Below are 25,150 nucleotides of genomic sequence, written 5' to 3' on the forward strand. Positions count from 1 at the left end.
CCAATTTTCTAAGCCTGTACGACTCCTAGATTGAAAAGCTAGGGGTCCATTCCATCCGGTAAGGGGCACAGGAGGGGGTGTGGCGCACCTTGAATTTTGGAGCACTATTGCACTTTATCAATTGAAACACATTATTCACGATTATATGAACATTCACTCAACAATTAACTGTTTTCACTTATGTATTTTTTTATTGATATGTTTTGCACTATTGTGAGCGCTGTAATTTATCCTTTTTTTTTTAAGCACAGTGGATTACTGGAACCATGTCCTGTGGTCTGATGAGACCAAGATAAACGTATTTGGTTCAGATGGTATCAAGTGTGTGTGGCGGCAACCAGGTGGGGAGTAAAAAGACAAGTGTGTCTTGCCTACAGTCAAGCATGGTGGTGTCATGGTCTGGGGCTGCAGGAGTGCTGCTGGCACTGGGGAGCTACAGTTCATTGAGGGAACCATGAATGCCAACATGTACTGTGACATACTGAAGCAGAGCATGATCCCCTCCCTTTGGAAAATAATGGTGACCACATAAAATATTGACACTTTGGGCCCAATTAGGAAATTTTCACATAGGGGTGTACTCACTTTTGTTGCCAGCAGTTTATACATTAATGGCTATATGTCGAGTTATTTTGAGGGGAGAGCAAATTTACACGGCTATACAAGCTGTACACTCACTACATTACAATGTAGCAAAGTGTAATTTCTTCAGTGTTTTATTACATACATAATATTACATTTACACAAATGTGAGGAGTGTACTCACTTTTGTGAGATACTGTAAATAGAAAGAAGAGCTAAGCTTTGGAATGTGACATACATTTACTTTTGACCGAGAGTGGAGACAGGCTTTGGTACCCAGCACCTGGGTCATCCGTGTGGATAGAAAGGAGCAAGTCTGAAGCGGAACTATAGGTTTGGGTAAGGTTCAAGTAAAAATACATATGCCTCTTCCATTTAGAAAATACTTGCTTATCCCTAGGTTCACTTTTAACTTTACCACCCACGCTAAGCTCCATCGCTAGTTTTTATCCCTTCAAAGTATGATTCTTGCTAAAAAAAAACCACATAACATATTCCCATTAAAGTTTTCAGGGCATTGGCTATACTTTGTATATTACTTTTTTGTTGCCTTTTTAAAGCATTCAAGTTATTAAACTGTATAAACTTTACACACTTACACACATTGTAGTTGATTTACTGAAACTAGAGAGTGCAAAATCTGGTGCAGTTGTGTATTGCAGCCAATCAGCTTCTAACTTCAGCTCGTTCAATGAGGCTGGGTTCACACTATTGTGCAGGGCGGCTCGCAGCAGGGTCCGGTGCGTCCCTGTTCATTGTTTCAGGTCCGAATTCGGTCCGCATTTTTGGCTGTATTCGAACCTGAAATGGACCAGAAGATGCACATGAGGCCTCGTACACACGACCGAGAAACTCGTCGTAAAAGAAACATCGTTTTCCTCGACGAGTTTCTTGTCAGGCTTGTCGAGAATCTTGTCAAGCTTTCTTTGCGTACACACTGTCAAGACAAAATCTCGTCGTTCTCAAAACGCAGTGACGTACAACTCGTATGACGGCACTATAAAGGGGAAGTTTGATTCCACTGGCGCCACCCTTGGGGCTGCTTTTACTAATCTCATGTTACTGCGTGTTAAGTAAAAGTTTGGTGAGAGACGATTAACGCTTTTCAGTCTGTTACAGCGTGATGAATGTGCTATCTCCATTACGAACGCTACTTTTACCGAAGGTGCGCTCCCGTCTCATACTTTATTCTGAGCATGCGCGGGTTTCTAAGCATAAACACAAACGTGTTTCTCGTCGTAAACCAGCCCGACGAGAAACACAATAAGGAAATTGAGACTCCCGACGAGAAAAAAGAGAACTTGATCCACAACAGTTTTCTCGCCGAAAAACATACACACGACCGTTTTCCTCGACAAAAAAGCTCTGCCACCAAGTTTCTTGATGGATTTTGTCGAGGAAACCGGTCGTGTGTACGAGGCCTGACTCTTTTGCAAGTGGCTCTGCAGCCGTCCCAGAGCTGTGTGAACCAGCTTCATTGAGAAGTCAGAAAAAAATGGAAACTGATTGGATTCTATGCAGAGCTGCACCAGATTTTGCACTCTCCAGTGTTAGCAAATCAACCACATTGTATACAATTCAGAAAAAAATAAATCGCGGAGCACCTTTGGTTAGCTAAAGCGACAGAACAGCAGATGCTGATTTCTTTGTGGCTCAGTATGGTTGATGAGTCACTCTGTAAACAAGCTAAAAACTGAAATGGCTGAATATGTGAAAATAGCATATAGCGCCATCTGCTGGTTGAGTAGCAGACTGTAATATTATGCAAATTGTTATAATTACCCAAATACAAAAAAAGACCATGAAGAATAAAAAAAACATGAAGAATAAAAAAAAATGACTCAGGTTTGCAGACTATTACTGCATCTCTTGGAAAGCTTATAAGGGTGCCTGACATTGTCCTTCATAATACCTGTCCCTCCTTTACAAGAAAACAGATAATAAATGGTGAGAATTTAGGAAAGCTCATAGTTGGTATAAACATGCTCTAACTCCCCGACCCCTAGACATAAAACAAATTAATGTTCAGCTCATAGTGTACTCACATAATTAGATTTTTTTTAATTTATACCACTTATTTTACAAACATAAATTACAAAGCTGCTCTCACAGAAATAATAAAGAATAAACTGAGTTCCTTATCCCTTATATCATCTGAAATACTCTTTTATAGTAATCCATAAAAGACAAAAGAGGTAACCAAAACTATACACAAAGCCACTGTCTTGTTGTACAATAAAAGTTTGGTTTCGGTTGCATTAAACACTTTAGCTTTGTTTAACATATGTGTGGTTACTGTGCAATAAAAGCAGGGCAAACACAGGCTGTTCCTTTAGACCTGTCTCAGCACGGAAGTGTGCAAGTCCAATGCCTTTTAAAAATAACTCTAAAATGTCTATCGACCAATACAAATACTACAGTTAACCTGAGTCTGGCACCAGTTGATAGGCACACATAACAAAAAGAGATCTGCAGATACTCAGGATAATCCAGGCTTGCCACAATAGAAAAAGATAATGGGCCAAATCCACAGCCAGCGGCGCAAAATAAGTTTTTACTAACTTATGTCATTTAAGTTACGGCGCCCTAAGTTGGTGTCGTAATTGCCGTATCCACAGCGCATTTGCGCCCAAAAGTGCGCCTGCCGTAACGTAAATACAGAGGCGTAAGGCGGGGTTATGGCAAGTGGGAAGGAAGTGGGCGTGCTTCATTGTAATGAGCCGTGACCCCATGCAAATGAAGGTCCGGCCGTACTGCGCATGCGCGCACGAATCTGCTGCTCACTGCGCATGTGCAGAACTTTGCTTGGCGCAATCAGTGAGATAGGTAAAAGGCCAAGTGTACTTAGTTTGAGGATCGCACTGTGCTTAACTAGCTCCAGTCAAACACACTTCATTTGCAAAAGTATTTCCCTGTGTTCCCTTCCATGAGCAATTTGCTTCTGCTCTTAGTTTGTCAGTGTTTGTTGGTAAGTTGTGTTTGATAGAGAAGTGTTGGAGGAGTAGTAGATAGTAGTTGTTGTTTGTTTGTGATAAGTGTAATTTTTGTTTGATTGTTTTAGGTAATTTTTTTTTGTTCTGCTTGGATTTTGTGTTTGGTTTTTGTGTGTTTGTATTTGACTTTGTAGTAGCTGTCTGCTTGTGTGTGTATTTTTGTGTGTTTGTCCTGTTTGGCTTCTTGTTGCTGGGTGGTGTCTGTGATGGCCCCCAAACGCAGGAAGCTGAATTTTTCACATGTTGAAAAGCAAATCCTAGCCAGGTATGTCATACAATATGGAAGATATCTACATGGGCCTGATAGCCGGAACACCTCCCCGGCCCAAAGGAAGAGGATATATGCCAAAATCACAGATCACATAAATGCGGCGGGGGGAGGGGAGACGAGGACCCCCGCTGGCATTAAGAAAAAGATCAATGATCTGAGGAGCGTGGTCCGCAATAAGGTGGCCAAGCTCACTGCGCATAGGAGGGGCACTGGAGGAGGGGGACCATGCCCCATCCGGCTGACTGAGGAGGAATGGGCAGTGGCCCGGTGTTTCGAGCCAGAGCAGGTGGTGGGCCTGCCTGGTTATCAGTCTGATGTTCCTGTGAGGCCAGGTAAGGTTTTTTTTTTTTTTTTTGGTGATTAGCATGTGTGGGTGGGGGAAGGGAACATGTGGCAAGTGTGTGGATCCTCAAACCTGTGATTGTTTGGTGTCTTCCACAGATGACCAGGAGATTGCTGGGCCATCAGGCCAGGCTGCTGCACCACCCCAAAGACAGGAGGCTGCTGAGGAGTCCCCAGGGGAGGGGAGTGGCCAAACCTCCCCTCATGAGGAGGCTGAGGGGGAGGAGGATGAGGGGGAGGAGGATGAGGGGGAGGAGGAAGAAGATCTCCAGATTGGCCGGGAAATCATTATTGCCACTGATCTGATGACCTTTGATGATACCCTTGAGGCTAGCCTTGAGGCTCCCCTTGAGGCTACCCCAGAGGCTCCCCTTGAGGCTACCCCAGAGGCTCCCCTTGAGGCTACCCCAGAGGCTCCCCTTGAGGCTCCCCTTGAGGCTACCCCAGAGGATCCCCCAGAGGCTGGCACCAGTCAGGCCACCATCAGGGGTAGCCCCTCCCACTCCTCCCACAACATGCCGCAACCCACAAGGGTCACTCTATCCCCTCCTACCTGGCCACAAGCCTCAGGGGCAGGCAGGATGGCGACCCAGGACACCAGGGTGGGGTCTGAGCATATGCCGGCCAGTCTGCTGAGGGACAATGCCAAGCAGACCCGCAGTCTGGGTGACATCAAAAAAACTATGGCCAAGATGGAGCACAGCCTGGATGTAATGAGGGAGTCACTCAGTGATGTGGCCACCAATTCATTGGGTGTCATCACCTGTTTGTGGTCCCTGCATACCGCCACAACAGGCGTGGGCCAGGAGGTGACTGCCCTCACCCGGGCTGTGCAGGACAACACCCGGGCTGTGCAGAAGAACACCCGGGCTGGCCAGGCCAATACGGCTGCCATCACTGCCTGCCTGACCAGGATAGCAGTGGCCTTGGAGGGCAGGCCAGCCGGAGGTCAGACACCAGGGGAGGCTCCTCCCTCCCCTGTTCCCCCCCCCAATGAAGATACTCCCTCCCCTGTTCCCCCCCCCAATGAAGATACTCCCTCCCCTGTTCCCCCCCCCAATGAAGATACTCCCTCCCCTGCTCCCCCCCCCAATGAAGATACTCCCTCCCCTGCTCCCCCCCCCCGTGAAGATCCTCCAGGTGGCCGTGCCCGTGGCCGTGCCCGTGCCCGTGCCCCTGCCCGTGGGCAGCCTAGACGGAGCACTCGCCGCCGGACTTAAATACCAGGGGTACTTTTTGTTTTTGATTTTTTGATTTAAAACTTTTGGTTATTATACTGTACTTATGATTTGCTTTATGTGTGTGAATGATGTGTGAATGTGGGGGGGTGGCATTCCTGACAAAATAAGGGTGTCCCCCTCAGTTTTGGTGGAGAAGGGATCCCCAGGACCAGGGAAAAGTCATCCTAGGTTCCTGAATGGTGTATGAATGCACAGTGACATAATTGGAGCCGTGGCGGGGCGTTACTGCTCCCAAGTACCAAAGGGGGGGGGGGGGGGTACTTGGATCTAATCCAATTCGATGTGCATGTGATGTGTTTGTGCTAGGGACCACAGTGGTGTGCATTCATGCATTCTCATTGTGACATAAATCATGTGCGTTTCCAGAGACAAAAACATTCTCAATGTGTCATTAAACATGTGCGTTTACTGTGCAAAGCAACATTCTCATTGTCACATAATTCATGTGCGTTTGCAGTGAAAACAAATAATAACATTGTCACATAATTCATGTGCGTTTGCATCGGAAAAAAAAAAAACATTCTGACATTTTTTCTGACCATTTACTGAGAAAATATGCCTTCTGCCAGGCGTCTCCTGGCTACTGTGCCCTCAGTAGACCGGGTAGAGTGGGCTAGGGGGGGATTGCCTGGGTGGGGGGTCAGGTCAGCACGCAAGTTAATCTCCAGTCCCCTTCTCGTTGCAAAGTTATGAAGAATGCAACAAGCCCCTATTATTTGGCACACAAAGTCGGGGGAATACAGCAGTGTACCCCCTGTCTTGTCCAGGCATCTGAAGCGGGACTTCAGCAGGCCAAAAGTACGCTCCACTACTGCCCGGGTGCGAATATGAGCCTCGTTGTAGCGTTGCTCTCCTGGGGTTTGGGGGTTCCGGAATGGGGTCATCATGTGAGGGCCCAGGGCATATCCAGAGTCACCTGGAAGGCAAAAGACAGGAGGATATTAGTCATGCATGTGCCCCATGTGATGTCTGCATCATGGGGGGGGACATACCTGACACACATGTCACTCACCAACCAGCCAGCTGTCTCCATACACGTTCTGCTCCAATTCACGTGCTATGTTGGTCTGCCTAAAGATGTAGCTGTCATGGCACGAACCTGGAAATTTGGCACAGACATGCCAGATGAGGCCATGGGCATCCACGATTACCTGGACATTGATTGAATGCCAGTTTTTTCGATTCCTGAACAGGTGCTCTGTTTCATGGGGGGGCTGTAGTGCCACATGGGTACAGTCAATGGCCCCGATGGTCCGTGGGAATCCAGCAATCTGATAGAAATCAGCCATGCTCTTCATTCGCTGGTCCTCCTGGGTGGGCTTTTCAAATTGACTGCCCATGCGTCTCAGTATTGCAGGGACAACCTGGTGCACACACCTGCTCATCGAGGACTGTACCATCCCAGCCAGACCTCCACATGTTCTCTGAAAAGACCCAGTGGCCAGAAAATGCAGGGTGGCCATAACTTTAATATGAGCTGGCAGGGCATGGGATCGTTGGGTTGGGGTGTTCAGATCATCCTGCAGGATCCTGGTTAAGTCCAGGATGGCTTCCTGGTTTAATCTGAAGTGGCCAATGACCTCAGACGCAGTCATGCCAAAGAGATCTTGGCGTGGCCGGTAGATCCTCTCCTGTGCCCTCCTCCTCCTCCTCTGTGCCCTCCTCCTTCTCTGCGCCTGTAAAGTGGCGAGTGCCGTTATTATCATTGATGGCCCAGGCATTTTGGCAGTCTCAATGAAGTGTTGGCAGCTCTTCAGAAATCGTGTTGCTTCAACAGACCTTTACAGGGCTGGTGTAAAATTAGGGCTGCTTTTATAAAGTCTAATTTTGCTCCAGAAAACTAACAGGTGCGCACAGGGCGTTATCTACGGCGCACTGGGCGTAATCTACGGCGCACACACTTAATTTTGAGGATCGCCCTATCTCCCTCATTTGCATCTTTGCCTATCAAATAAAGCGGCGTGACTAGCGTAATTTGCGTCAGAGGATGCGCCAGAGTAATTATTTTAAGTAGGACGTAAAAACCGGATTTTTCGTTTTGAGGATCGGGCGCAAAGATACGCACGGAGTAAAATTAGAAATCTCGAGTTAAGTCGGCGCATCTGCTTTGTGGATTTGCCCCAATATTTTTAACATGAAGTAGCTCTACAGATCTCCCACATCTGAAATGATTGGCACAGTTTAATGATGTTCTAAATAGCAAAACCTAGTCACACACAAAGATTTGACTCTCGGGCAGGGAGTCTCATAACTACAGAGCATAAACACGTTGTTAATTACTTTTTGGGTCTATGCCTGAAACATGCAATCATAAAAAATGTACATGAATACCCGGAGGTCAAAAAACGATCATATTATTATTCAACTAAAGAGATTAAAAAGGAAAAAAAAATAAGACTTTCTTGAATGGGCAATTGCATTTTTAACCAACAAATATGAAAAAACTGAGCAGGGAGAGCAACAACCTTGTCCGCCCGCCCTGGCACGTAGGGTGGCATTCTGGAATGTTTCGTTATACAAATGAATTGCTTTCTTCTGCCCCTTGGTGCCCTGATATTCTGTGCCTATGAAATATACTGTCCCTCAAATAAAGACATGTATACTGTAGGTGTTTGTTAGTGTAGAATATAATTCATAGACTATTTCAAAGACAAGAAGGTCCTGCATCTAGTGACATTATTTTTGTGTGTGCCTTTAGTTTTAAAGCATATCTAAAACCAACCAGCATAGAGGTTAAAACTTCTGTCAGATGGCAGAAAAACTGAGTCTCAGTAGGGAGATTTCTATTTTCTTAGTTACATAGTAGGTGAGGTTGAAAAAGACACAAGTCCATCAAGTCCAACCTATGTGTGTGATTGTATGTCAGTATTACACGGTACATCCATGTATGTTGTGGTCATTCAGGTACTTATCTAATAGTTTCTTGAAACTATCGATGCCCCCCGCTGAAACCACTGCTCTTACAGTAAAGAACCCTCTACGCAGTTTAAGGTTAAACCTTTTTTCTTCTAATCTTAATGAGTGGCCATTTGTCTTATTAAACTCCCTTACACGGAAAAGTTTTATCCCGATTGTGGGGTCACCAGTACAGGATTTGTAAACTGAAATCACATCCCCTCTCAAGCTTCTCTTCTCCAGAGAGAATAGGTTCAGTGCTCGTAAACTTTTCTTCATAACTAATATCCTCCAGACCTTTTATTCGTTTTATTGCCCTTTGTACTCGCTCCATTTCCAGTACATCCTTCCTGAGGACTGGTGCCCAAAACTGGACAGCATACTCCAGGTGAGGCTGAACCAGAGTCTTGTAGAGCGGCAGAATTATCGCTTTATCTCTGGAGTTAATCCCCTTTTTAATGCATGCCAATATTCTGTTTGCTTTGTTAGCAGCAACTTAGCTTTGCATGCCATTGCTGAGCCTATCATCTACTAGGACCCCCAGGTCCTTTTCCTGTCCTGTAGACTCAACAAGAAATGGTAAGAAAGCTTTTCAATGGGAGAGAGATCCCCTCCTAGATAGTACAAGAACAACTATTCCCAATGGAATATTTCCCCCCTATTCTTTTTCTGGTGGCAACTGAAAATGTTACCCTCATGTTCATTCCCATAGACACTGATGATCAGGACAATTAGAGAGTGAATCTTCCTAAGACAAACAGAAGTAAAAAAAAAAAACCTTTACCTTTAGTTATACTTTGACACATACTGTATATATTTATGTATGTGCCATTTCCTTTCATTTATATAGACACATGTGAAGCTTAATATGAGTACAGCTAACCTGCAATGCACCAGCAGTGCTGCATTCTGTCACTTTAATCAAAGCTACATTCCAGGCATTTTGGCAACACAGTTGGGAAGCGTTTTCACAATGCTTCCAAATGGACAAAAGCATTAGCTGATAATACCAACCAACCAATCATGCTGAATGTACAAGACATAGAATTAAAGCAAAGCTGTGCTTTGTACAAAGGAGGGCAATGCGGCATATGCACATTAAAGCCAGCCCCGACAGCGTGTTATACTTACCTTTCCTTAGTTCCATTCACTACCAGGAGATTTACACAGAACCTTCTTACATCCCCACGTGCCAGCATTGGGCCAATAAGCACTGCATGCCCTGTGGTGAACTGTGCTAGAGAAAATGCTTCAGGAGGGATTTATAATGCTTTCTGGTATGTTAGAAAATGAATGGACTGCCTTAACGCAAACCACATTAAAGCACACAATAATGTGTGTTAACATGCATGTGATAAATCAATGTACCACAATGGACCACCCTACCACCCTAGTAGGATATGGGCCCAGAAGGCTATTTGTACATTTCATATAGTTATTCTTTAAATGCACTCCAACTACTTACAGCAGCTTAATATTCGCCACATGTTTGTACACCATTGGGGTGCATATTAGCCTTTACATTGCAAGGACAGTCATGGGTGAAGGAAGAAAAGTCCAAATGGGAGACATCTGGAGCAGTAGCTGAGTGGTGCTCAGCTGGAGGAAAAGTGGGAGCAGATAAGTATACCACTTGAGAGGACTACTGGGGTGGGGGGGCATTTAAATAACTGTACTAGAAGTAAAATGATCCTTATAGGTGTGTGTAGGGGATGTGCCCAGGCACAACCTAAACCCCTTGTGCAGTGCAGATTCACCCTGCTTATATTTTACCAAAGCTCCTAAATAAATTGTAAAAAAATAATAAAAAAATATAAATAAAATTGAGAAAAATACAAAACAAATAATAATAAAAAATGACTGAAACCGTCCAATGCCATACTGACACCAATCCCTGCCCTACTGACACGTCCACTGCTCTATTGACACCGTCCACTACCCTTCTACATTTTAAAATGTTTGCATTTATTTAGAGTTTGTCTGTATATACTGTGTGTATAAATTATATTTATAAATACTGTATATATATATATATATATATTAGATCTCTCTCTATATATATATCTATATCTATAGGTATCCTCTGAAGTGATCCTGTTTTTTCCTTGTATGGGCAAAGCACAAGTACACGTAAATGAAGACCAGCTCTCTATGTAAATAGAATCCATTGAGAGTTGGGTATTAATCACCAATAGATTACAGGACTGTCCTAGTATCATTCTAACCAACAGTAAAATCTATGTATTAGACTCACAGTTACTGTCTCAACAACATTGCTTTTTAATTAGCTTTGCTGAGATCAAGATATTTCCTTTATACAAAACAGAAGGGGGAAATGCAATTCTCTGAACTAGTGGGGGAATTAGAAGACTTGTAGTAGGTGCAGCTCCACTGGGGCCCTGAACTGTGGGGTATTTAATCACACTGAGCATATAACATGCAAAGCTTTTTCATCAAATGGTCTCCTGGTAAACAGATGTGAAGAAAAGAAAATCTCTAGAACAGAAACAATATAACCGTGTTCACTGTTTACACTGAAAAAAAAGAAAAGTCAAATGTATAACTTTTGCAATAGAATATTTATCATTTACTTACTTTTAAGCAGTAAAGAATGTGATTTTTTTTTAATTGTACTTATGATTTACACTTTGTATTACAGTTTGACATAGATATCAGTTTATTTTTAGTAAACGGTAATATCTGTATAACGAAAAGGGCACAGATAATCATACAATGGTATGCGACTCTTGACTATGCGTTTGTATATTAAGTACATAATGTATTCATGTTTGTGTTAATTATTAATACATGTTGGCAGTTTAAAGCCTATAACAGGTCAATCTTCTTTCTTTTTCATGAAACATCAATCTGTAATGTAGATGCTTCCCTATTATGCCTAACTTAGCACGTAATGCCATAAGATGCCTGGCACTCCAGACGTGTTTATGCAATGATGATGTAAAAATGTGCTGTAACCCATTGTAACAAATCATGACAAATGCTGAGTTTTGATTGGTGGCCAAGTAATGCCAGTCTATACATATTAGCCTTTATCTACACTAGCCTACCCTGGCTACACATTTTTTTTGTCAAAACTCCTGAACGCAAATTTATAAAAGCCCATGGGGTTCATTTACTAAAACTTCAGAGTGCAAATTCTGGTGCAGCTGTGCATGGTAGCCAATCAGTTTGTAACTTCAGCTTTTTTATTTAAGCATTGAGAATAAAACCTAGAAGCCAATTGGTTTCTATGCAGAGCTGCACCAGATTTTGCACCATGCAATTTTAGTAAATAATCCCCTATGTGCCACATGGCCTTTACAAGAGTTTAGGAGCTGCTGCAGTTAGGTGAGCTTCAACCTCTCCCTCCTGAATGCATCAGGAAAGGAAAGTTTTGACGCTGCACGATTTTGGGGTAAATGTAGGCTAGTGTACATGAAGCCATACGTTTTTCACATTTTTCATGACAAGAAAAATGCATTTTTTTTAATTGATCATGTGTAGGCTCCAGAGCATTTTTCTCGACGAGAAAAATGGGCACTAAAAATTTAGAACATTCTCGCCTCACATCCTTTTGTCCCCCCTCCTGCTCTACCCCCCCCCCCCCCGATTGGGAGTGGGGGGGTGATGTTGCGGGGAGGACACCCGTATGGTACCTCTCTGGAGTGCTCCCCCCCTGAATGGCGACTGTTTTATTATGATTTTGTTCCCACTCTATATATCGCTGGGTTGAGATCCCATCTTTGCTGTATTTAATTTTGCTGTTTGCTTGTGATTCTATGCAAGTGTCTTGTTTTTTTGTACTGTCATTGGTTTGTGTGTATGTTTTTGTCTTTAAAATAAAAAAACGTTTACAGTAAAAATTTAGAACATGATCTATTTTTTCTCGTCGTTTTTCACGTCGTCGTTTTTCTCGTCGTGAAAAATGGTCAGTTAGAAGCAAGTTATGAGACAGGAAATTAGCATAATCAGCCCATTCGAATGCACCATTCGAATGGAACTTCCCCTTTATAGTGCCGTTGTACGTGTTGTACGTCACCGCGCTTTGCTCGAGCATTTTTTATCACGATCATGTGTATGCAAGGCAGGCTTGACAAGAATCACGTCGAGAAAAGTGTAGTTTTTTTTCCATGACATTAAAAACTATTTGTGTGTACGCGGCATTACTCTTTTCATTCCTATGTAGCAGAGTAAGGCCTCGTACACACGGCCGAGAAACTCGACGGGCAAAACACATCGTTTTGCTCGTCGAGTTCCTTGTGAAGCCGCCGAGGATCTCGGTGAGCCAAATTTTCCCATTCCCGTCGGGGAAAAAGAAGACATGCTTTCCTATTGGCCCGACGAGATCCTCGTCTGTTTCCTCATCGAAAAGTGTACACACGACCGGTTTCCTCGGCAAAAAAAAACAAAACAGCAAGCTTCTTGCTGGTTTTTGCCGAGAAACTCGGCCGTGTGTACGAGGCCTAAGATGTTAGCTTTTGTTTTATGCCTGTATTATAAAAATTGCACATGAAGCCTAAACTAATATTGTGGACAACACACAAGATCTGCTACTAAAGGCACAATGAACATATTTAATTTATAATTTAGCCTAGATAAAAATAAAGACTAAGGAGAATTCATGGCTAACACATTTTGTTAAAGTCAACCTTTAATTGTAATTTATTCTGCAAGTCACATTAGGTACACGTTCAAAGGGAATTTTTACTTTTACGGACTACATTTTCACTTATCTTGATCATTGAGGTGTAACAAATAAAAATTTCACTTTGCAAGACTACTCAATGTAAACTAAGCAACATTTTCACTTAGCTTTGTGAATGAGGTGCACGAAAAGATGCGTTTTTTTAAACTTTCCTTGCACATGATTGCATATTCTTTTTAAAGCTTTGTTGTTCCTCATGCACTAAAACTAGCCATACACTGTTAAAATTTTGGGACAATTCCTGCTGATTCAACTGAAATTTAAGCTGCGAGTGGCACCACCTGACTCGACAAACTTCAATTAAAAAACTAAAAGAAGCCAGGTAGAAAATTGTCAGTAAAATAGTGACAACTGCATCCAATCAGATGCAGTCAATGTTAGGGTATTTAAGCAGTCACAGGCACTGCAACTGCTTCAATACAACAGCCAGCAGTGGATATTCCTTCATCCACGCTGTGTAGCATTGACGCACACCTCCCAAACTTTCAAATTGAGAATGAAGGACATTTGAGGGAGAGGACTTGTGCTAGAAGGTGGGGTCAGAGGAGGGGATCAGATATGTGCTGGGGGGGGGGGGTGCTTTTGGAGGAGAGCAGACACTGGGCTCTACTCCAGGATTTAAACTTGATTTACCAGGATGCCAGAACTTACATCAAATCCCAGGACAATTCCATCAAATCTGGGATGGTTGGGAGGCATGTAGATGGAATAAGCTATTCAATTTATTTTGTTCAGCACCATGCATGTATGGCTAGCCTAGAGGAAGTAAAAATTCACTTGGAAAGTGAACATGCACTACTCCTTCAGTAAATCCACTACAATGTATCTAAATCATAAGAAAATGACAGGTTTTCCACTGTTCTAAAGCTGGGTACAAACTATCCGCAAGTCAGAACCAGCCCACTTTCGGTCAGTGTGTACAGCAGTCTGTTTGACCGGCTTTTGTCGAAGGGACATGCTGGAAAACCAGCATCCAATCAGCATTTGCAACTAGGAGGACCAAGCAGCACGCTCATCAGTGTATTCTGGTGGCGGGGTGTCCCCCTGTCAGAATATAATAGCACAGCGAGAGAGATAACTGTCAGGTTTTTTTTTCTTTGTTGAATGAAAAAAATAAAACTTGTAGTGTATACCCAGCTTAAGCCTAGACACGGGTATATTTATAAATCAAATGCAAAGACAGTGTTCTACCTCTTTGACCTCCTTGCTGCTACGGAACACAAGTGCTCAGTAAAGGCTTCTGTCCATCAGCACACTGTTCACAAACATAGGAAAAACCAGAACTGCAGATCCTGCAGGTCCCCACATAGCGGATGTTGTCATGTCTGGATTTGTTTGCCTTTTTAATCAATACATTTTGATAAGTTCCCTTTTTTACTACCTTTCCAATTAATTTTTAAAGCAGCGAAGGCATTCGCCAGTCATTTACTGCATGTGAATGTGTTTACACTACAGTGATGGAATCACCTGCAGAAAATATTTGGTGAATATCACATCCACTGCTTCATAAATATGCCCCACAGACCCATGTTATCTAATGCCCATGTGTATTCCTCCTATCCTCTACCAATCTATGGAAAAGCAGGAAAGCAAAATTGTAATGAGTCATTAGCGATGGGAGTTGCCACATTAAAGTGGTTGTAAAGGCATTAAGATAAAAAGCCTTCTGTGTGACCCCCCCCCCCACAGCCCCATTAATACTTACCTGAGCCCCCTCTCTATCCAGCAATGTCCACGAGTCCCTCGGCTGTCTGGGGCTCTCCCTCCTGATTGGCTGAGGCACAGCAGCGGCGCCATTGGCTCCTGCTGCTGCCAATCAAAGTCAGTTAGCCAATCAGCAGAGAGGGGGGGCGAACCGCAGTTCTGTGTCTAAATTGACACACAAAGCTGCAGCTCAGCTCGGGTGCCCCATAGCAAGCTGCTTGCTGCGGGAGCACTCAACAGGAAGGAGGGGCCAGGAGCAGCAAAAGGGGACCTGAAAAGAGGAGGATAGGGGCTGCCCTGTGCAAATCCACTGCACAGAGCAGGTAAGTAAAACATGTTTGTTATTTTTTTTAAAAGGAGACTGTACAATCACTTTAAGGGCACTGAATCCTACTAATGTGCCACACACTCTATAGACAAACTGCATTAATTCAAGATATTCCAAATCACTTCCAATGGGTTAAATAGCAACTTAGTCAATTAAATAGGAAGGTTAAAATGAGTCAGAGTGTTGTAATTTGCCTCACAGTTATAAAAACAGTGCTAATAGAGCTTTTATACACAAGAGCTGAAATAAAACACATGCAGTGGCAGTGTTTGTATCCTTATAACTTTTTGTGGTTGCTCTTCATAATTGAGTCTCTCACTGAATGGAGGAAAAAAAGTATTTGAATAGCATGGCACACCCTGTTTATAACTTGACATCTAATTATTCTGCAGCATTAGCTAAAATCATGCACCAAGTAATTTATTTTAGACATACAGGCTTGGTTTAACTATATCTACCAGCTATCTAACCTGGGTATAGGACATATTTAATATGGGGTATATAAAGGTCAACAGTATACTCAATCTAAATAACAAATGAAAAAACAAAAAGAAAAAAAAAAATGAAATACGATTCATCCCATACAAATTCTATGTACTGTCTTTCAGCTGATCACAGATGGTATTATTTTATGTGTTTAATGAATCAACAATTATAGACAATTAGTAATAGCAGCGAATGCTGGGATGTTTCACCAATGCAAAAAATGAAACGAACAGCATAACTATAAAAAGAGTCCGAAGCCTAGGTTCACACTGCTGCGAATTCAAAATCGATTTCGCGGCTGCGATTTTGCCGCGATTTCGGCCGCAATTTAATGTAAATCGCGGCCCAAAATCGCAAAAAGTAGTACAGGAACTACTTTTTGAAATCGCAGATGCGGCGTCGCACTGATTAGGACAGTGCCATTGCCGACAATTGCCGCCGATTTGAGATGCGATTTGACATGTCAAATCGCATCTCAAATCGTTCCAAATCGTACCCAGTGTGAACCAGGGCTAAAACAGACAATCAAATGTTGGCTGAGCGGCCTGCAGTTGGACAATGCTTACTGATTTGACCAACAATATATGACTCATGGAAAAAGAGAAATTTGTAGGCACCATACAAACAATATGTGAAATCTTAAAAGATTGTTTTATTTAAACAGCTAATTACACATAAAATACCCAAATAAAAACGATGGGCTATCTTTGTGCATTACATTGGATATTTCAACGGTAAACAGCCTCCATTATTTGAACCTCCCCCGTTCATCACTGCCCAGCTATTGTATCATATGTACATTACAGCTATTACTGTGTATTTACTGTGTATTTACAGTATATTACAACATGTCCTGATGCTGGTTCAACAGTAAGGCCCCTTTCACAAGGAGTTTTTCAGGCGTTTCTAGCGCTAAAAATAGCGCCTAAATAATGCCTGAAAAAATCCTGCCCTGCGGTGCGCTAGCAGGACCGCTCCAGAAGTCCTGCTAGCCGCATCTTTGGAGCGGTGAAGGAGCGGTGTGTTTACCGCTCCTTTACTGCTGCTGCCCATTGAAATCAATGTATGTCTCGGCTGCTAGTGGGGGTTAAAACCGCACAGCAAGCGGCTGAATATTGCGGCAAAAACGATGGTATAGCGGCGCTTAAAAATAGTGCCACTATACCGCCAGCACACCTCCCGCGCCCAGTGTGAAAGGGGCCTAAGCCAGGAATGGCTTCACTCAACACATTTCGCACTCTGTGAATACTGCTTCATCAGCAGTTTTATTGGAGGTGAGATCTATGATGGATCACAAAGCACAGGCATACCCCACCTTTAAGTACACAATGGGGTTTATTTACTAAAGCTGGAAAGTGTGAAATCAGGCTCACTTCTGCCTAAAAACCAATGGGCTTCAAACCCCAGCTTGTTCAATTAAGCTTTGGTAATAAAACCTGGAAGCTCATTGGTTTTTATGCAGAAGTGAGCCTGATTTTGCACTTTACAGCTTTAGTAAATAAACCCCATTGTGTACTTACAAGTGGGGTATGCCTGCATATAATAAAAACTACCATTTACACAGAGTATGTATTTATATGTAGAATTTCCATGTTTCACAATAACATCTACATTTCTTACAACATTATTAATGCATATACCGTGAATGTCTGTCCCATGGTCAAAACACCAGTGGTGTGGCTTGATACCCCCAAATTAAAAGGAAGAGCCACAAAAAAACAGCCAATTTTTGGGGGGTTTTTTGATGTAATCTGGGCCGGGTTTGGAATAACATTTTTATTATGTGCTTTGTGATTTGTCATTGATCCTACTTCCAATGACACTCCTGAGGAAGCAGTATTAACAGACTGCAAAATGCATCAAGTGAAACCATCCCCATCTCCCTGTGCAACCAGCATTAGGACACGCTGTGATATATACATATTTATAACATATGATATGATAAGCTGGACAGTGACAAATGGGGAGGTTACATTAATGGAGGTTGTTTACTGCTGTAATATCCAACATAACGCACACTTTTTATACACATATTTTAATTATAATTAGCTGTTATAATTAATAGCTATTTTAATTATGGTTTGATTACGGACAACTAAAGGGCCATATTCATGTACATTTGCGGCGGCGTAACGTATAGCATTTACGTTACACCGCTGCAAGCTTTACGGGCAAGTGCTTGATTCACAAAGCACTTGCCTGTAAATTTGCAGCCGCGTAGCGCAAATCCCTCCGGCACAAGCCCCGCCTAATTCAAATGGGGCGTGGATCATTTAAATTAGCCGCGTTCCCGCGCCGAACGTACTGCGCATGCTCGGTTTTGAAATTTCCCGCCGTGCTTTGCGCGAAATGACGTCGCACCGACGTAATTTTTTAACATCGACGTGAGTTACGTCCTTTCCTATTCACGGACGACTTACGCAAAAAAAAAAAAAAAATTTGACGCGGGAACGACGGCCATACTTTAACATGGCAAGTCTAACTTTAGACCACAAAATAGCAGCTTTAACTATATGCCGGGAAAAGCCGACTAGCGATGACGTAAGAGAATGCGACGGCCGCGCGTACCTTCGTGAATCGCCGGAAAAAGCTAATAAGCATACCCGACGCGGAAAACAACGCAAACTCCACCCAGCGGGCGCCGAAGTATTACACCTACGATCCGAAGGCGTACGAAGCCGTACACCTGTCGGATCGAAGCCAAAAGCCGTCGTATCTTGGTTTGAGGATTCAAACTAAATATACGACGCAGCAAATTTGAAAGTACGCCGGAGTATCAGTAGATACTCCGGCGTACTTCTTCTGTGAATCTGTCCCTCAATTACCCCACTTACTATGCTAACAGATTATGTGTAAGCACCGAAAAATCATCCTGGCGCAACTTACTGAAAGTAAGTCTCTATCCAGAGAACACTGCGACTGTAAGAGCAAAAAATATATATTTAGTATATCTTTTCAATTCCTACTTCCTCGTGCCATTATTCCTTTAAAAAGTCAGTAGAGTAACATTTGTTAAAAAAATGTCTGTAGAGAAAAATAACTGTTGATCTTCCATAATTCCACTGTGGTCCTAAATTCCTGTTTGTGCTGACAACAAAGTGCCTTTTTTGAACTAACACCTCAAAAGGTGTTGTCAGCTCTGCAGGATTATGGTTTATCCTCTGCACCACCCCTCTCTGCCCCTCATGAGTACATTATTTTTTTCTCAGTGGAACAATGGTGCTGGTGTGTAGAGAAGGTCCCTTGGGAAATGTAGTTATGGGGCTGTGAATTAAATGTGCATTAGTTAGAGGAACAAGGTAAAAGATCAGAGGGGTAGAGGGAGGCTGGTTGGTAAATTAGGGTAAATGCCTGGACATAGAAGTCAGAAAATCAGGTTACATTGAATTAAGTTTTATAAAATGACAGTGAAGGTTGTAGTCTCTTCTTCTAAGGTTTTTTCTTGTGTTCTAATATATGTGGCCAGAGAAAAGCAGGATAGTGCATGAATCTGTAAATAACCTGGCATACAATGTCACGGTCTAAGATGTAGGCCACATAAAAATAAAAGAGCAGCCACCCTAACAATGCAGATCCCAGGATTTAAAAGAAAGACAACATTCAAGAGAAGTGTGTTCCCTGAGCCATTTAAAAAAAAAAAAAAGGTCATGCTGGACTGTAGTGTACCTTGGAGGCATGGTTCACATTAGTTTGATTTCAGTTGCAGCTTGAGTCGCACAGAAACGCATGACAATGGAAATTACATTGTTTTCGATGGTGCCTGTTGACATTAATGCAGCGCGATTTTGGAAAAGGGTCCTGTGCAACTTTGATGTGATTCCAGCATAATTATGGCACCATAGAATATGCAAAGCACATCAAAGTAGCATCCAAGTTGCATCACATAATTGCACTGAAAGTCGGATCAAAATCTGATCGCAGCAGTGTGAACCTAGCCTCAATGAGATTCTATTCCCAGCCAATAGTATAGTGGGGAGACATGGGCTAGTCTTGAAATGCTGAGTTTGTAATCATCTAGCCCATTCCTCCATGATGTTATCCAATATACAACCCCCAAATCCAAAACGGTTGCATGTCCTACATGAAATCAGAATGCAATGTTTTTTTAAATCTTACAAACCCAAATTGTATGTACCATTTTAAGAAAAAAATAAGGTAATTTTAAAATTGGTGGAAGCAAAATGTCTCAAAAATGTTGGGACAGTAGGTGGTACTAACAAGGAAGAGCTGTAAGAATATTTTGTAACAAATTAGGTTAACTGGCAACAGGTCAGCAATGTGACTGAGTATAAAAAGAGCATCTTATAGATTCAGAGGGGCAGATCCACAAAAGGATTATGCCGGCGTATCTACTTATATGCCGGCGTAATTTTAAAATTTCCCGCATCGTATCTTTGTTTTGAATCCACAAAACAAGATACGACGGCATCTGGGATCGATCCGACAGGCATACGTCTTAGTACGCCGTCAGATCTAAGCTGCAATTTTTCGGCGGCCGCTAGGTGGTGTTCCCGTGGAAATCCGCGTTGAGTATGCAAATTAGCTAGTTACGGCGATCCACGAACGTACGTTGGCCCGGCGCATTTTTTTACGCTGTTTTCGTTCGGCTTTTTCCGGCGTATAGTTAAAGGTGCTATATGGTGGCGTACTCAATGTTAAGTATGGCCGTCGTTCCCGCATACAATTTTTAATTTTTTACGTCGTTTGCGTAAGTCGTTCGCGAATAGGAATTTGCGTAGAATGACGTTACCGTCGGAAGCATTGGCTTGTTCCGGTTAAATTTCGAGCATGCGCACTGGGATACCCCCAGGGACGGCGCATGCGCAGTTAAAAAAAAAACGTTGTTTACGTCGGGTCACGACGTATTTACATAAAACATGCTCCCATTACATCCATTTGAATTCCACGCCCTTAAGCCGCAAGAGATACACTACGCCGCCGTAACTTACGGCACAAATTCGTTGAGGATTCGAAACAAAACAAAGTAAGTTACAGCAGCGTAGTGTATCTTAGATACGCTACGCCCGGAGCAATAATGCGCCGTTGTACGTGGATATACCCCAGAGTGTTTAAGAAGTAGAGGTGGGCAGAGATTCAATAATCTGTGAAAAGATGCATCTAAAAATTGTCAAAGAATTTCAGAATAATGTTCCTCAAAGTAAAATTGCAGACTTTAAATATATCATAATATACAGTACATATTATCAAAAGATTCAGAGAATCTGAAGAAATCTTTATGTGCATGGAACAAGCCCAAAATGCAATACTGGATGCCCATGGCCTTTGGGCCCTCAGACGGCACTGCATTAAAAGAAAAAGGCACAATTCTGTGATAGACATCAATGCATGCACTCAGGAATGCTTCCAAAAATCACTGTGTGTGAACACAGTTTCCCTTGCCATCCAAAAATGCAAGTTAAAGCTCTATCATGCAAAGAAGAAGCCATATCTGAACATGATCCAGAAACACCACCATCTTCTCTGGGCCAAAACTCATTTAAAATGGTCTGTTGCACATAGTAAAACTGTTTTGTGGTCAGAGGAATAGAAATCTGGCATTCTTTTTGGCAACCAAGGGCGCCCTTCCTCCAGACTAAAGAGGAAAGGGACCTTTCAGCTTGTTATCAGGGCTCAGTTCAAAAGCCTGCATCTCTGATGGTATTAGTGCTTTTAGAATTGGCGACTTGCACATCTGGAAAGGCACCATAAATGCTAAAATATATATCCAGGCTTTAGAGCAACATATGCTCACCACATACTGCATCTATGACAACTACATGGCTTCGTAGTAGAAAAGTGTATTGGTGCTTAACCGGCCTGCCTGCAGTCCAGACCTGTCACCAATTGAAAATATTTGATGCATCTTAAAACACAAACTATGAAGACTCAGGACGGTTGAGCAGTTAGAATCCTATATCAGGCAAGGGTTTGGACAACATTCCTCTCCCAAAACTTCAGCAACTCAGTTCCCAGATATTTACAGATTATGGTTAAAAGAAGAGGGAATGCTATACTGTGGAAAACATGGCCCCGTCCCAACTTTTTTTTTTTTTTTTTGAGGTGTTGCTGCCATCAAATTTGAAATTACCTTATTTTTTTTCTTAAAATTGTACATTTTCCCAGTTTCCACATTTGATATGTTTTCTATTTTCTATTGTGAATAAAATGTGGGTTTATGAGATTTGCAAATCATTGCATTCTGTTTATGTAGATTTTACGCAGCGTCCCAATTGTTTTGGAATTAAGGTTGTAGTATTGCTTAAATGTTCAGTATGGATTGCTGGCAGTTTAATTTGATAAAGTCTGGTTGAGGCCAAAATAGTAAAAGTGATATCTTAAAGTGGAAGTTAAATGCCACAAAGGCACAAGGGAAACTTTAAAAACATAAATGAAGAATTATTTATGGGTATTCATTTAACTGCAACAGAGAAAGGGGCAGATCCACGTAGAGCGGGGCTTCTCTCCGCCGGGCGCAGCGTATCTAAGATACACTACGCCGCCGTAACTTATTTTTTTTATTCGAATCCTCAAAGATTTTGCGCCGTAAGTTACGGCGGCGTAGTGTATCTTTGGCGGCGTAAGGGCGCGGGATTCAAATGGATGTAATGGGAGCGTGTTTTATGTAAATACGTCGTGACCCGTCGTAAACAAACTTTTTATTTTAACTGCGCATGCGCCGTCCGTGGGGGTATACCAGTGCGCATTCTCGAAATTAACCCGGAACAAGCCAATGCTCGCGACGGTGACGTCATTCTACGCAAATCCCTATTCGCGAACGACTTACGTAAACGACGTAAAAAATTCAAAATGCGAGGCGGGAACGCCGGCTATACTTAACATTGAGTACGCCTCATAACAGTAGCTTTAACTATACGCCGGAAAAAGCCGAACGCAAACGACGTAAAAAAAATGCGCCGGCCGGACGTACATTCGTGGATCGCCGTGACTAGCTAATCTGCATACTCGACGCGGATTTCGACGGAAACGCCACCTAGCGGCCGCCGAAAAATTGCAGCTTAGATCCGACGGCGTACTAAGACGTACGCCTGTTGGATCTAGCCGAGATGCCGTCGTATCTTGTTTTGAAGATACAAAACAAAGATACGACGCGCAAAATTTGAAATTACACGGCGTATCAAGAGATACGCCAGCATAATCCTTTTGTGGATCTGCCCCAAAGTATTTAGCATAGTTTAACATGTTTAATGTAAACATAACTTAATTTACAAGTTCATGTTCAATTAGTATTTTTTATTTTAGATTTCAGTAACTGGCAATAAAAAAAACCCATACATGCTTACTGTTTTTTTTTTCCCAAGAGATCATGTTCATAAATTGGCAAGGGCTTTACAACCTCAAGATGACAATATATCTCCAGGCATTCACAGCATTGTGTATTTTCCTAATCGCGTTTGATGTTTTCAGTAAAAATAGCAATGATGTAAGAAATTCAGATCAAACAAAATAATTATAGTTAAAAACCCCATTGTTTTAACATCAAAATACACCTTTTGTAACCCACATCATCGCCGTATACAGCATCATATGTTGTTCTATGTCACCACCTAGTGGCAGTACTAGTACTTGCAGTTAAAAAAGGGTCCAGTTCTCAGAGTTTGTAACACTGTATACACAAGACTATTCTAATGGTATGAATTAATGCAAACCACAAAAGGCCATCTAAAAAGGAACTCCAATAAAAAAAAAAAATTTAAATGTCTCTTTCATATAGTAGCCATACTTGTAAAATTGATCCCCTTCTGTGACTCATTGGTAGTTTTGATAAATTTTCACATTGCTGTATAGGTTTTTTTTTTTTTTTTAACTGTCATAACCATTTTTTGGAGCCTGCAGTCATTTGTTCCCTGGTGTTTGCTGAAGCAAATCTGTTTAAATACCTAGAACTTGAAACCTAAAACCGCCTATTAGACTGGGTTCACACTAGTGCGAATTGGATGAGAGTTTTCCACTGCATCCAACTTTCATGAAAGGAGAGTGTGACCAGCTTTAAATAGAGCCGGTTAACACATCTTTGTGGCAGCTGCAGAGCGGATTGCACAGGTGTCCTGTGCATCTTTGGCTCTGTTTTTGGTCCAAATTCAAGCCAAAATTGCGGGCCTGATTCGTCCATGAAATGGAGAACAGAGACGCACCGGACCCCTGCTGTGAGCCACGTCCGTAAATATCTCACAGCAAATAATCAGAATCAATCCTATACTGGGAAGTTGAGTTTGATTGATAATACAGCAAGCAATAAGAGTGGAATATATACAGCACATGGTTCAGGAAGTAAACTTCCAGTGACTTTGTGAGGAGCTGTATGAATGCTTATTGCAGAAGATTGGAATAAACCAGGGTAAAATTAGTTGACATTTTGTTCCAGAATAGCATTGGTAGCTCACTAATGATTTTCACTTGGAATCACCATTTAACCACTAACTTCAACTTTCAGCTTTGCCTTCCCGTGCAGTAGCCAGATCTTGGCAAAGAAAGTCAACTATCACCTCCAATGTGTGCGCCACCTTTCTACCATCACTACTGCACTCTCTGAGTTGCTCCATACACAATAGAATACACTAGACTGTGTTTTAAAGCACAACTTCAGGCAACATCCATTTATTACCCATCCTTGCTTTCCACTAACCTCTAAGGCCCCGTACAAACGGTCGGACAAAACCGATGAGAATGGACTGAGGTTCAGTTTCATCGGTCCAAACCGACCGTGTGTATAGCCCATCGGTCTGTTTTCCTTCGGTCCAAAATTTTAAAACATGCTTTAAAATGCTTGGACCACTGCCCGATCGGTCCAAACCGATGGTTAGTACAAAAAAGCATCAGTTCAAAACCTGCGCATGCTCAGAATCAAGTCGACGCATGCTTGGAAGCATTGAACTTCGTTTTATTCAGCACGTCGTGTGTTTGACGTCACTGCGTTCTGACCCGATCGGTTTTTGTAAACGATGGCGTGAACGCACATCAGACCATCAGGCCACTTCAGCGGTGAACCGATGAAAACGGTCCGTCGGACCATTCTCATCGGTTTGGAACGACCGTGTGTACGGGGCCTAATGCCGCGTACACACGATCAGGCTTTTGCTCGGCCAAATCACATTGGAAAAAAACAGAACATGTTCTATATCTAAACTCCGATGGAAAAACTCAGATGGGACTACACACGATCGGAAAATCCGATGGAAAAAGTCCATCTGACTTTTCCCATTGGAAATTTGGTTCTTGTGTACGGGGCATAACTCATCCTGCCAGGTGTTATGCTTTGCTTACCTGGTGAAGGCAGGTCGCCCCATCCAGATTTCTCTCTGATACCATTTCCACCTGTGGGGGCTGCTAATTCATTAACGCTCACCAGCTATATCCCTTTAGTAATCTCAATTCAACATCAATTTTTCCTTGGGATTCCAAAAGAACCCCTCCTTTGGCTGGCCAATGGGAATCATCCACATGCGGCAGACAGGGATGTGGACACCACGACAAAGAAACCCTCCAGGAAGTAAACAGAGAGGAGAAGACCTGGCTTTGGATGATAAAGTAAACATGGCTTAAGGTGTGTTTTTAGGACAGTGGGTGGCGGGAGGGAGGGGTGGC

General features: G+C 42.6%; 1 protein-coding gene across 3 annotated transcripts in view; it reads right to left on the reverse strand.

Moving 5' to 3' along the window:
* KLF12 (Kruppel like factor 12) overlaps nucleotides 1-25,150 on the reverse strand; it is a 285,076-nt gene that overhangs the window by 10,860 nt on the left and 249,066 nt on the right. The gene's annotated exons all lie outside the window — the stretch shown is intronic.

The sequence above is a fragment of the Rana temporaria genome, chromosome 2, assembly GCF_905171775.1.
Source record: "Rana temporaria chromosome 2, aRanTem1.1, whole genome shotgun sequence".
NCBI lineage: Eukaryota > Metazoa > Chordata > Amphibia > Anura > Ranidae > Rana > Rana temporaria.